Genomic DNA, 15,351 nt, shown 5'->3' with positions numbered 1-15,351 from the left:
TCACAAAAAATTATGTTGCAAATTGAGGCTTGCTTCTTCTTTTATTTAATTCAATGATCCGAGATTGTGGGATGTTAGAGTTTTCGTGTTATAGTGATAAGTTATCTTGGAAAGGAAATAGAAGGAATAATCAAGTTGTAAGGTGTAGGGTTGATCGGGCTTTTAGGAAATGAAGATTGGCATAGTCTTTTTCCTTATTCCAAAGTAGAGTATTTGGCTATGATTGGATCGGATCATAGACCCATTTTAATAAATTGTAAAAAATAATTAGAAACTCCTAAATGACAGTTCTGGTTTGATAAGAGATGGATTGGCAAGGATGGTCTCTCAGGGGCAGTTGAATCGCGGTGGAACCGAACAAAAAATTGTAGAATTACAGTGTTTGTGGATAAGAAAAAAAATTGTAGAAATTCTATCTCATGGTGGAGAAAAAATAATATTCCCACTGGTGAGGTATTATTATCCTCTTTGAAGTCGGCTTTAGAAGAGGCATAAAACGATGACTCAATTCCTCAGGTGGAAATTAGAAATGTTGAGAATAAATTAAAGGAGGCATATCGAGATGAGGAGATATATTGGCAACAAAAAAGTAGGAAATTTTGGTTAAAAGTTGGGGATAAAATAGTAAATTCTTTCATGCATACAAAAAGCAAAGAAGGGCACAGAATCGGATTTTAGGATTATTTGGTCCAGATAACTCATGGGTGGACACAAATACGGGTATGGAAAACATTGTCACTGATTATTTTATGGACCTTTTTAAACAATCTAATATGAGTGGCCTTTCAGATATGGTACAAGAGGTAAATCCTTTCATTACGGATAGTGTTAATAGAGATTTAACCAAGGAGATCACAGAGGCTGAGATTAGGAGAGATCTATTTTCTATCACCAGGATTAGATGGGATGACCGTTTTGTTCTATCAAAGATTCTGGCATTCTTTAAAAGGGGATTTGGTTCCTCTGGTCAAAGATTTCTTCCGTAACGGAAAATTTGATAGAAGATTGAATGAAACAAATATTTGTTTGATCCCCAAAGTAGATAAACCACAAGGAATGCATAATTTATGCCAATAAGTCTTTGTAATGTGAGTTACATGATTATTTCTAAAATTCTTTGTCTAAGGAAAAAGAAAGTTTTACCCAGGTTAATTTCGGAAACACAGTCGGCCTTTGTTTCGCGTAGATTAATTACTGACTATATTTTAATCATGCATGAAATGTTTCATGGGCTAAGAACTAATCCATCATGTAAATCAGACTTCCTGGCTATCAAGACAGATATGAGCAAGACATATGGTAGAGTCGAATGAGATTTTTTAGATGCGGTTTTAATCCAACTAGGTTTTGATGTAAGATGGGTTTCGTGGATTATGTGGAGTGTGCGATCGGTTTCATATCAAGTGGTATTAAATGGCCAACCTCGAGGAAGAATTACTCCTCAACGAGGTCTAAGATAGGGAGATCCATTATCACCTTATTTGTTCATTCTGTGTACAAAGTTCCGACTATCTTTCACTTAATTTTCGTGGACAAAAGCGGAGGAGGATCAATGCAAAACAGTCATGGAAATAATTAGGAGCTATGGAAAAGCTTCAGGGGAGGAAGTAAATCTTAATAAATCATCTGTTTTGTTTGGAACAAAAGTATCAACACAAATCATAGATAGGTTAAAAACCGTAGCTGGTATAGATAAGGGTATGGGCGTGGATTAATATCAGGTATGCAAGAATCTTTCCACACTGAAATGTCAAATCCTGAACTTATAGACCATGCCCTCTTTTCTACCAAACTCTTTGTCGAAAAAATACTTCTCCATCCAAAAGATGGAGAATAAGGTTTCTTTGCCATTAAAGAATGCTTCTTTCTCAAGTACCTCCCTTGCAACACCCGTGCAACCATAGATTCCGGGTAAAGTATTAACCGTCAATATCGCATCATTAAATTTATCCAAGTCACGAAAACCCAAACCACCTTGAATTTTTGGCTTACACATTTTATTCCATACTATCCAATGTAAACCGTCATATCTACCATTAGAGCTCCACCAAAACTTTGAGATGAAACTAGTTAACTTTGTTGTTAAATCTTGAGGGAGTTTAAAGCAAGACATGACATAGAAGGGAGTGCCAATACCACAGATTTGATTAGTGTCTCTTTCCCTCCTTTCGATAAAAACTTAGCTGACCAACCATTCACCCGATCATTAAGGTTTTCACGAACATAATAAAATTTTACTTTTTGAACAACCTAGCTTTCAGAGATTCCCAAATAGGAACCCATACCTCCTTCCTTATCTATACCAGTTACGGTTTTTAACTTATCTATTATTTGTGTTGATACTTTTCTTCCAAACAAAGCAGATGATTTATTAAGATTTACTTCCTGCCATGAAGCTTTTCCATAGCTTCTAATTATTTCCATGACTATTTTACATTGATCCTCCTCCACTTTACAAAAAAAAAAACTATCGTCCGCGAAAAGTAAGTGAGAGATAGTCGGACCTTTGTACACATAATGAAAAAATAAGGTGATAACTAGGTTCGGACCCGCGCTACAGCGCGGGGGAATGTTTTCAGTTTATTTTATTTTTATCATGTGTTATCAATATGTGTTATTATTTCGTTTATTTTAGTATTAACAATTATTATTTCGAAATGTATGTTTGGTTTCAATTTCCTTAGAGAAAGTATCTATTTGGAAATTAAAAATAATATTTAAATAATAATAAAAGAACGTGTATTAAACAAATGACATACTCACAATGTATGTTGTGGCGAACCAACCCGCAAAGATCCGTGTACTTTTAAAATTAATCATAAAAATGAGTAATTATTGAAAATGGAAGTATAATTAAATAAATATAACTGAATCATGAAATAAAAATGAAAGTAACTGAAAATTGAGAAATTTTAATCCCTATAAAAATAGAAGTTATGGGAAAAAATTTAAATTTTCCTATGATAACAATCTTAATATTGATTGATAAATTGATATATTACATTTTAATCATTGTAGTGTGTTATTTTTGGGAATAATATTTATGTTTTAGAAGTGAGTTTCAAATAAAAGACTTAATATATGAACTATAAAAAAATGAATTGTAAAATGACTTTATATTTTACTGAATTTCCGAATAAGAAAATTGACTAACTAGTATTATGGATTTTTTAAATGTTTAGGATGTTTAATTCCATTTTATTATCATTGCTTCGCAAAACATAGTAGTCAATAAGTTGTAAGATAGTTTTTTAGTCTAATGTTCGAAAATATATTTTGATATCAAAAACATACATGATTTCAATATTGTTGTATTGTAATGAACCATTTTAAACTGATTTTGTATTAACACTGATTAGAATGATTAATAAATACAAAGATAATTATATAGCAAAAAAGAAACTATTTCTTTTAATTTTGTAAGAAAAGTTTCAAAAAATTTCCCTAAAAAAAAATAAAAAATAAAAAGTAAAATATTCTCTAATAAAAAATAAAAATATTTTGTGATTAATTATAATAATCATCTTAGAATTTAATTTATTATATCATTTCATAATTATTATATTAATTATCGTTAAATTTTAACTATTTATTTTATATTTATATATAAGAATATTTCAATATATTTATATTTTTCTTAAAGTATTTTGTATTATATTTATATATTTTGAGGAATTCCTCTTATATATGGTTGTCAAACAATATATTTATTGTTTGTTCCTAAATTTTAGAATAATTATTTTTAGATATACGCTGATCTTTGTAATTTTTCATTAATTATGTTAATGTTATAAGTTTTTCCCCCTTTTAGGTAAATTAAATTGATAGAGATATGAGAAATAACAGAATATCTTTCCAATTTTTTTTCATTTTACGTATTAGAAAAAATGACAAAAGTAATGAAAAATATTTTATATAATTATAGGATTCTCGTTTTTGTATAGCTCTATATATTTGATTTTTTTCTGTTCTAATAATTATTTAATTAATTCCAAATAATTATGATCAATTTAAGTTATCATATTAAATTAGATTTAATAATGTGTTTTAATTGGTAATCGATTAATCATATTTCTTTTTAAAAAGATGTATAAATCTCTATATTTAATATTTGGAATATTTGTTAAAGATTGAGATATTTTGTACTTAATCAGTTATATAGTTTCCTAAAATATAGGAATTGCTTATTTATAATTAATATAGTTTCATAAAATATAGAAATGCATCATTTCTAGATAATAAGTTTCCTAAAATACTGGAATATTTATTTTAAATATTTTCGAAATTATTCATTAATGGGTTATATCCATAACCAAATTAAGATCCAATAATCTAAGTATCCATGTACTCCGAATCGGGTAATTTTGAGTAATTTTTGAAATTGACCCGACCCATTTCATTTTGTACTTCTCTTTTACTAATATAAGGATGGATCTCCCTATCTTAGACCTCATTGAAGATTAATTCTTCCTCGGGGTTGGCCATTTAATACCACTTGATATGAAACCGATTGCACAGTCCATATAATCCACGAAACCCATCTTACATCAAAACCTAGTTGGATTAAAACCGCCTCTAGAAAATCCTATTCGACTCTACCATATGCCTTGCTCATATCTGTCTTAATAGCCAGGAAGTCTGATTTACATGATGGATAAGTTCTTAACCTATGAAACATTTCCTACGCGATTAAAATATTGTGAGTAATTAATCTACGCGAAACAAAGGCTGACTGTGTTTCCAAAATTAACCTGGGTAAAACTTTCATTTTTTTTAGACAAAGAATCTTAGAAATAATCTTGTAACTCACATTACAGAGACTTATTGGCATAAATTATGCCATTCATTGTGGTTTATCTACTTTGGGGATAAAACACTACTTTGGGGATCAAAAAAATATTTGTTTCATTCAATCTTCTATCAAATTTTCCGTTACGGAAGAAATCTTTGACGAGAGGAACCAAATCCCCTTTTAAAGAATGCCAGAATCTTTGATAGAAGAAACGGTCATCCCATCTAGTCCTGGTGATAGAAAATAGATCTCTCCTAATCTCAGCCTCTGTGATCTCCTTGGTTAAATCTCTATTAACACTATCCGTAATGAAAGGATTTACCTCTTGTACCATATCTGAAAGGCCACTCATATTAGATTGTTTAAAAAGGTCCATAAAATAATCAGTGACAATGTTTTCCATACCCGTATTTGTGTCCACCCATGAGTTATCTGGACCAAATAATCCTAAAATCCGATTCTGTGCCCTTCTTTGTTTTTTGTATGCATGAAAGAATTTAGTATTTTATCCCCAACTTTTAACCAAAATTTCCTACTTTTTTGTTGCCAATATATCTCCTCATCTCGATACGCCTCCTTTAATTTATTCTCAACATTTCTAATTTCCACCTGAGGAATTGAGTCATCGTTTTATGCCTCTTCTAAAGCCGACTTCAAAGAGGATAATAATACCTCACCAGTGGGAATATTATTTTTTCTCCACCATGAGATAGAATTTCTACAATTTTTTTTCTTATCCACAAACACTGTAATTCTACAATTTTTTGTTCGGTTCCACCGCGATTCAACTGCCCCTGAGAGACCATCCTTGCCAATCCATCTCTTATCAAACCAGAACTGTCATTTAGGAGTTTCTAACCTTGATACACATCATCGATCCCTTAGATTCTTTGTATTTTTGCTGATGTTCTTCACATTTCTTTTCAGTGTATCTTTGAGGCTGTCACTTGAGAATTCTTCCCTTTATTACTTAACTTAATAAGTGTTTCCTTCTTGTGTAATTGGGCCTTATGTGGGCTTAACTGGTTCTTGGTGGATTTTAACTGTTTGTTAAGTCCTATTCAGGTGCTCTAGGGTTACACTATAAAAGGACATCCTTTGAATCTTTAGCTCCCATTCACTAAATGGCTGGAACGGCTCTCCTTCTCAGATCCACTAATCTCATTGGTTCTCTGCAAACATGTCGCAACCCAACGATGTTCCAGTTGACAACCCATCTCGACCTGGTCAATCGCAACCGTCCTCTGTGTGTTAGTGTTCTGCTGCCACGATGTCCCATGCGATTCGTCCTCTATTTTCTGGTGTCAACTCTGGTGCCCTTCCTGCAAAGAAATCAAGATCCAAAGTCGTTTCTCCTTCCTCAGAAGCATGTCGTGCTCTTGCTCGGTTTATGTGCCGTCTTTCTTCCGCTTAAGTTCCTCTCTCAACTTCTGGATGTCTTCCTGACATTTCAGAAGCTCAAGTTATGTTAGGGCATCTTCATCTCTCTGATGATGCTACCGACTCTTCTCCTCCGTCATAATTTCTCAATCGGTACATTATGCAACGCCATCGCATCGCCGATCGTGACCGACGGTTTCCTGAATTGAAAAGACCCTTGTCTCCCTCCTTCTCTTTTCGGTTTATCACTGCTCAAGCTGCAGAAAGGTTCAAGTCTCTCCATGGTCAAAACTTTATTCATATGAAGATCTTATGCCCTGAGGTGCAAAATGATTATGTTCGCACTATCCTTTTCACAGCGGATCTTCTTCCAACTGTTACAGAAATTTGACAGTTTCATTGAAACGGTGGTTAAAGAGTTCTATGCCAACCTTCTGGAGGCTGAAGGTGGTGACTCTGAAGTTCTCAGAGTCTTTGTTCGAGGTTCCATGTATGAGTTCTCACCAACTCTCATCAATCACCTCTTCAACTGTCGAATGAACCATATCCTCTGAACATGTCTCAACTCCACGCTTCTCAAGGCCTTGATGCTGTTGTTGGACTTCTTACTGATGGTCAAGTTTCAACTATGGCTGAAGTGTCTACAGCCATTCTTGGTGATGTCATGTCCATTATCCACCAAATCAGGTGTTACAACTGGATGCCCTTTACGAATCATCGTGCCTTCTCCTCTAACAGATGTGTCCTTCTCTACTTAATTTCCAAGGCCAATTCTTAAACTTTAGGAAGCTTGTGTTTGACAAAGTTCGCTTGTGTGCATCCTATTCCGCTGCTGTCTCACCGACTCTTCGTCTAATCTTTCCCAATTTGATTGATCAGTTGTTACGGTTTCAACGGGTTCTTCCCTCTCTGACTGGCGATGTTATGTCATCTGCTCCTACAAAGTTTAAAGGTCCTGAGATAACTCCACTGTTAAGGGTGCTTATGTTCGAGTAATCAAAAGATGGGTGACTTTCCGAGAAGTGGTTGTCGGAACTGTATGAGTGAGGCCAAAACACATGGAAAGAATCATTTGGTGACTTGTAGGATCGGTAAATAAGTCTTAAGGCTCCCAGACGTAGCAAATCAGCAGTCGGATATGGATGGGTTCATGGGTCTAGTGAGAAGACGTGAAGCCCAGTAAGAAAGGTGGACCAATGGGCTAAGTGAACATGGGACCCACTGGGTAAGATGACGGTAGGGGCGTTATATTTGTATACTTGAAATATCTCTTTTGTTTTGGTCTCTAGATTCAAAAGTTTATCAGTGGTGAAAGTGGAAAGTGATCATGATGTAGTGAAAACTACGGTTGTGCGAAAGTTTATAGTTACATGACGAAGACGCAAAGAACATAAAGGTTTTGGATTTTTTTTTTAACTTTTATTAATCATTATTAATAATAAAATTTTAAAAAAAAATATTTAAACAAACATAATTATTAGTTTTTTGTTTTTTCCTTGACGTTACAACAATTTCACGCTGGAAAGCAGAGAATGTCATAAAAAAGAGTTGAGTCGAAGAGAGAAGCTACGACCACGAGGCGAAGAGTCGCTGTCAAGGTAGAGCCTAGAAAAGAACAACATCCATAGCTGGGAAGAAAAATCAAAAGCTTAGAAGAGATGGTCCCAAGATTCTGAAACAAACTAGTATAGACAAGACTCTGAAAACTGAATCTGTCCCCAAGAAACAAGAGTTGTTGTGTGGGCAATCTATATAGGTGGAACACTTTGTTGTTCTTGCACTGGTTGGGATCTCGATAGAAGGGAGCCACCAGCAAGAATCACTATAAGCATCAACAACTTTAGCATACAACGAGATGTGCAAAGATCTAGCTAGCACCAAAGTCTCTCAGCCTCTTGATTAGAGGACCAATGCCAGCCCAATTATCCTATTTACTCAACCTACTTCTTTGCATTTCATGTAAATACTTTGATAGCACATTAAAATTGTAGTTAATCCAATATAATGGCCAACAATAATTTTCATATTATTATACATAATTGTTATACATAATTGTACAAAATAAAAGTGTATATATTATACATGTAGATATACGACTAAATTGATCGCATCCGAGTTTTGCAAGATTTAGGATAACGAATCCATAAAAGCATGAGCTTGCGCCACTGATTCCTTAGTCTTCTAGACGATATGATGTTGCAGATTTTTCGGTTGATTAAGTTGAATACAACTTGAGGAGACAAACGCTCAGAGTTATGCAAGAAATTGTTACGCTAACACCAAAGGTTGTTGACCATTGTGTGAGATGTTAGCTTCCTGAGGAGGGCAAGGGCTGTCGGAAAAAAGAGTTGAGTCCAAGAAAGAAGCTCCGACCACAAGGCAAAGAGCAGCTGTCGAGGCAGAGCCTAGAAAAGACCAACATCCAAAGGTGGGAAGAAAAATCACAAGCTCCGAAGAGATGAGTCCAAGATTCTGAAATAAACGAGTTTAGACAACACTCTGAAGACTGAATCTATCCTTTGGAAAAAAGACTTTGCCGTGTGGGTAATCTATAAAGGTGGAACACTCTGGTTTTCAAGCGCTGGTTGGGATCTCAGCAATGGCAGCCGCCAACATGAATCACTTTAAGCATCAACAACTTTAGTACTTAGCGGAATGTGCAAAGATCTAGCACCAAAGTCTCTCAGTCTCATTATTAGAGGACCAGTGCCAGCCCAATTATCTTATTTACTAATACGACACTCTTGAAGTTGAGAAAATGATAGGCTTTGCACCTATGGGATCGTGAGATCACTTAGACCAAAAGATGTGGAGCGAATGGTCGCACAAAGGTTGCGGAAGAGCCTTTGTTTTACCGAACTTGGACTTCACCAAGGATATTACACACCAAAGAAAGAACAAGAGAGAGATCTAACTTTAGAAAGAGTTTTTGATAAAAGATTAGATGAGTTACAAATGAGAGGTAGAGGGGGATTATATAGTAGAAGGGAATGAGAGAGAAGTTCCTTGGAAATACACAAGTGTCTTGGAAATACACTCATGCATGTCTATGCACCAAGTCTTGGAAATAACAAAACATTAAATGCAAGAATGAAGAGAAAAGATAGAAAATGGGCCAAGGCAAAGTGTTGGGCCTTGGACTCACGAATTTGGCTTGGTAAATGGCCTTGAAAGTGTTACTTAGACCTCATTAAAAACCTGGTCAAGAAAACCCATTGAGACAAAACTTGACAACGGAAAAAGAGTGCATAAACATCACTTAACCCTTTACCAAACCTTTTGAGTCGTGATAATTATTGAGGAGACTTGAGCCACGTCTTCTTGCTTCTTGTCTAGCTCCCTAAGTCTTCCATTGGTTGATGGGTTGAGTTCCTTAAGCCTTGAGCATGTTAGAGGACCTTCTGGGATAATTAGTGCTTCCTCCGCTTCGAGTTGCTCCTCGGCGACGTGCTGCTCCTTGGTGACGTGCTGCTCCTCGTCTTCGTGTTTATCCTCGTCGTCTTCGTGCTGCTCCTTGTCAACGGCTTCCTCCATTACTTAGCATGTTTCTTTCCATTTCAATTAAGTACTTCGACAGCCCATTCAAATTGTATTTAATCCAATAGCCAGCATTAATTTTCTTAATATTATACATAATTATACAAAATTGTACATAAATGTACATAATTAGTATACATCATTGTACAAAATGAAGGAACCTATATTATACATATAGATATACCACTAAATTGATCTCATCTGAATCCTTCCAGTCTGCCGTTCTCTTAAGGGTTTTAATAAAATAATATGCGAAAAGATCTAGCACCAAAGTCTCTCAGCCTCATGATTAAGAATCATGTGTTGGTATTATCAAGAAGCACTTGTTAGAGTCTTTGAGGAGTTACGATCGAGAGAAGATCGAGAACGGTCAATAAAATTTTCAGTTTAGAGTTTCTGGACGTATGTTATCGTACACGGACGTACGGTACAATACCACGGGCGTTCTGGACAAACGTTCGGATTGTTCCGCGATCACATTCGTACGGAAAATGAACATGAGGTTCAAAACTGAACACTTCGTGGATTTCTAACCACATAAAGATGTTGGGTTAGTGGGAGACAAGTTGTGAGTTTGGTGGTGAAATAGAAAATTTGGTGGTCGGGTTACGGGGGAGCAAATCAGATATTTATGCCGGAGAATCTACGAGGTGGCAGACATGCAGATGCATGTGCAACATTTGTCGGAAATCTAGACACGCAACCAGAGTGGCGACACTTGTCACAGCGGAGACACCATGTGTCGCCGGCAATGTGACACTTATCACAGCGGAGACACCATGTGTCGCCGGCAATGTGACACTAGTCACAACGGAGACAGCATGTATCGCTGGCAATGTGACACTTGTCACCGGACCCCCACCTTTCCCCTACAATATATAGGGAGTTAATTTGTTCATTTCGAGAGGAGAGGAAAAGAAGAGAATGAGTCCAGAGGTAAAGAAGGACAGCTTTTGGCCATAGATTCGTTGCCCCGACGTCTTGTTATCCCACCACTTTGTGATCCCGTTGTTCTACCCAAGTGCGAGAAGAAGCCGAAAGCCGAGAATTTATAGAATAACCAACCTGAGATCGACCTATCTGCTGAGATCTGTGAGTTACGAAGCACGTGGAAGTAGCACGTTATTGCTTCTTTTTCCTTTCTTGCTTGTTATTTAGTTATTGTAGATTATTACTTATGGTGTTGTTGAGATCTATTTAGACCAAAACTTTGTGTTAGATCTAGTAGTTGTATTGTTGAGATCTACGTAGATCTGAACTTGGTGTTTGATCTAGTATTCATATTGTTGTTGAAGAAAGGAAAGGACATGGGTTGTATATGTTGTTGTGATATGCATATAATGTTGCATTTAGATTGTAGCTGATGTACGTGAATCTCCCTTATGGTCGCTCTTGAACACAGGAACACGATGACTAGGCAAGGATGAGTCGCACTGGTCAGGTATTACTAGATAGGGTAGTGTTGAGAAGATGTGATGTGTCACTCTGAGATTCGGGTCCTTTATGGTAACTGATTGATGTAATTAGGTTTTTGGGGATGGAGAATCGTAATCTCATGGATGTTGTTAGAATCGAGTCTCCAGAGTCTTATGCGTTTGATTGCGTCGGCTGTGCACAATCATTGTTTACTTTGATTATTGTTGTTTTTATTAATTGATTGCTGTTGGATAGGTTGCATGTTATAATTGCCTGAATTTGCTTGTTTTGTATGGAGGTGTTTGGGGATTTTATGGTTTTATTGCATGTTTAGGGGAAACCTAACTAATTGAGCGACTAGCACTCATGACCCTAGTTTGTGTTGCAGGTAACCCTTAGATCCAATACTTTACTGGGAGCTTCTGGACGTGTAGGGCGCTAAGTAGTGTTCGTGTCTTTTGCAAAGTATTTTTCTTTTTGACTTTAGTAGTGGTAGTAGTTGGCGTTATGTCCGTGGCCATGAACTTGTTGCGGTATTGTAATAGATGTTTTTATTGTAAAAGTATTTTTGTATATATATTGTGTTAATTTAATGATAAGGTCTAGTCTGGTCCGACACAACTTTCATTTAAGGTAATGCGTTGAAAAGCATAATATCGTATTCGTAAGGGACGTTACTAAGGATGGACTGACTAAAGATGCTATTTTTTTGCTAGAACCTCGGGTGGATCATTCGAAGTACATGTTCTGTAACACTGACGGGCCTTCTATTGTCCGTAGATCGATAACTCTTTTCCACTCGGCGAGGAGCTCTCCTTCAGGAAAAGATCTAGTCGGATCTCCAATTGCTCAACCTCGAGGCTTCAGGTCTAGTCGATTTTGAACTTATGGATCGATTCAAATTCAAGGTTCTAGAACCACTCAACGTCGACTATTTGGATCCAGCCAGCCTCTAGCTTTGAATCAACCTAAAACCTCGATTTAGCCTCCAACGGTTCAACATCCTTAACCAAGACCTTATCTCAACCTCGAGCCTTTAGTATCCCATCATAGTTCTCAAGCTCAAAACTCACACGAGGAAGAAAATATAGATGAAGCTGATTCTAAGGAAGATATGCAAGGGATTCAACTCTCCTAGAAGATATGCTCGCTGATTTACATGAGTTGCTGCACACGCCCCATGAGCAATATACCATTGTCATCTAGTGCAAGTAGAATTTGTCTTGTAGGAACATGTCTCTAAATTGTAATTAAAACCGTCTTTTATTGTATGATACTCCATTTAGCTACTAGTGGTTACAGATATTACCTTGATTGTTCTTTTTTTGTATCTTTCTAACTACATGCATTGATTTTTTGTTATGTGTTTGTAGGTTTGGTAAGGACAAGTCAAAGATTACTCAGAAGATTATAGAGGATTCTATAAACAAGTTTGATGGATCATATTACTGTTGGAGTTCTGTGCCTACTGGAGAAGAGAAAGATACTTCCTCGAATTTGCGGTAAACTTCTATCTCCTCTCAATCTAATCTAAGTTTTCTATTTATACTTTTGTTTTGGTTTTATTTATTTCGTAACATAAAACTTTCCTCTTGTTTAGTAGAAACAACACACATGGCATCCCTCACTAACTGGTGTGGTTGAAGAAAATTTATATTCACTTTGTCACCAGCGTATGAAAGACATGGTTTTCAAGTCAGGGAAAACAAAAGCAACCCAATTGGATTGATGATACACTGTGGAAGGAAATGTGTGAGTATTGAGACACAGAAGAAGCCATAGTCACTCACGATCATCCTCGCGACACAGATCATTGGTGTCAGTCGAGACCGATGCTCTGGACATCACTCCAGTCACTTCTCCTCGATGGATCTCCATATTCTTGCACTCAAGGAACGATGATGAGTCTCCAAAAGGTTGTACAGAGGCACCAATACATAAAATCAACCAAACAATAATGAAATCATCCAAAAAAGGATCAAACCGCTTAGATAAGTCATAATTATGCACTCACCTCTTGATTGGAATGAAAGAATGAATAAAACAAGAAGATTAGGACTCTCTTAACACAACAGCCATGAAACACTCCTCCTCTAGGCTAGAACTCCCAAGAATAAGCCATAGAATACTCCAAAACCCCTTTGAAAGCTCTTAGGATCAAACTATCACTCTCTGCTCTTTTCTTTCAACTTTCATGAAGCGACAAAACTCTAAAAATGAAAGGAAAGACGGCTGCTCGAATTTAAGTCGACCTAGAGTTGCTCCCAAACCAAAAATTGATGTAAACAGATGATTTAAAATTTGAACCGTCTAACCCAATTTGTTAGTATCAATCGACACCCACCCTTGGTGTCGATCGACACTTCAAAATTTTGAACACGGGTGTGACAACTCTATTATTTATACACATCTAACCCTACTAATATATATAACCAAATTTACACTAATAATCATATTGTACAAATAAAATTGTCAAATTTAATTATCATATATTACAACAAATATTAGTTTACCAAATTACTTCAATGTAATGAAAATATACATTTTATTTTAATACTTACAACCCGAACTATTTCTTTATTAATTAATGTTACTTTAAAATATATTAGCCGGTGTTATATCACGGATGAATGACTAGAAAGTTATTATAAGTGATGCTAAATCATCTAAATTTATCTCATTTAATACAAGTAATTTTCAAATAGTGTCACTTAATTTGATGATATAATTTAAATGATTTATTTTAATTAGTTTTTGTAGTGAGTGTTCACCGACAAAATCATTGCAAAAATTGGATTTTTGAACACGGCTTTTATAAACACTAGGTAATGTCCCGCGCATATGCGCGGGTTGTTGTATATTTATTTAATTATTTTAATTTATTTATTACTTATAATAAATAGATTAAATAAATTTTAATGCTTATGACATTTTTACATGTTATTTATTTAAATCATACAATAGAAGCATACATCCATATCTTTTGAATTTATTCGTTGATTAATTGTTCAATTAATCAATTTTGATAGTAATTTTCTTTAGTACTTTTAAGTATTTTTTGATAAAACAATAATATTTTTAATGATAAAAATAGGAATGATATTGGGAGAATTTAAAAAATACCCCTTTAAAAATACCACTTTTTAAATTTACCCTCTTTTCAAACTTTATCAAAACAACCACTAAAAATGTTGAAATTTATCCAAATATGTGTGTAAACTTATAAATATACTCAAAAATTACCTTTATTTGTGTATAAAATTTTATTTATTTCAATGTCTTACAAATTGGTTTGAATATAACAAAAAATATTTTGTTAAAATAATTACATACTTTGAAAATAAAATAAATATACATGAATATGTGAGAAAGAAAAAAACATATAAAGTAAAAAAATGAAAATGGTTTATTTAGCTTGATTTTCTTATGGTGCGATGGTCATAAATCAATATTTTTGAATCCTATCGATAAAGTAATTTCCTTATAGCCATAAAATATTATTATACATATGTATTATACATTTAATAGTATAAAAACAATGAAAAAATGAAGAAGTACCTAAAATAAAGAAGAAATATAATTGAAAACAAAAGTTTTTACCAAATATATAATCAAGCTCTTACAATGATATCTTAATTGAGCTTTCAACCCATGCAAGAACATTAAAAATTAAACAAAGAAAATATTGAGAATATCAGATATGGTGGAGGAGGATGTAAAAATGAGTATTTATAGGATAAAATATGATGTAAGTTACAATTCTAAAATAATTAAATCAGAGGAGTTATAATTATATTTTATAGTGTGTTAATTGAAGTTAAATGGAAGAAAAAAATAGTCAATTGAAAGGTTATATAATTTAAGTTACAATTTAATAGTAAAGTGTGGATTTCAAGTATGAATTAAATTATATGACTAAATGTGTTAGATATTTGGTTTAATTAAAAATAAATATTATAATTAAAAAATAAATGCTAAATGGACCAATAAGGAGAGAGTGAAACCTTAAAAATTCCCAAGAAATAATTTTATTTTTAATCTCTTTTTAAATTCCTCTTAATTTAAGTTATATTTCTAGGTTTAATTATATTTTTCATCCTTGTAGTATATATAATAGATAGAAAATGGAATATCAAATTGTTTTTTAGATAGGAAATCAAGTATAAAATTCAAAGTTAAAACAAATTATAATGTTCTTTTTATTATTACATGTTGAATCACAAACT

The sequence above is a fragment of the Capsella rubella genome, unplaced genomic scaffold (genome assembly GCF_000375325.1).
Source record: "Capsella rubella cultivar Monte Gargano unplaced genomic scaffold, Caprub1_0 scaffold_8, whole genome shotgun sequence".
Taxonomy (NCBI): domain Eukaryota; kingdom Viridiplantae; phylum Streptophyta; class Magnoliopsida; order Brassicales; family Brassicaceae; genus Capsella; species Capsella rubella.
The sequence above is the reverse complement of the archived record's forward strand: the minus strand, read 5'-3'. Positions refer to the sequence as shown.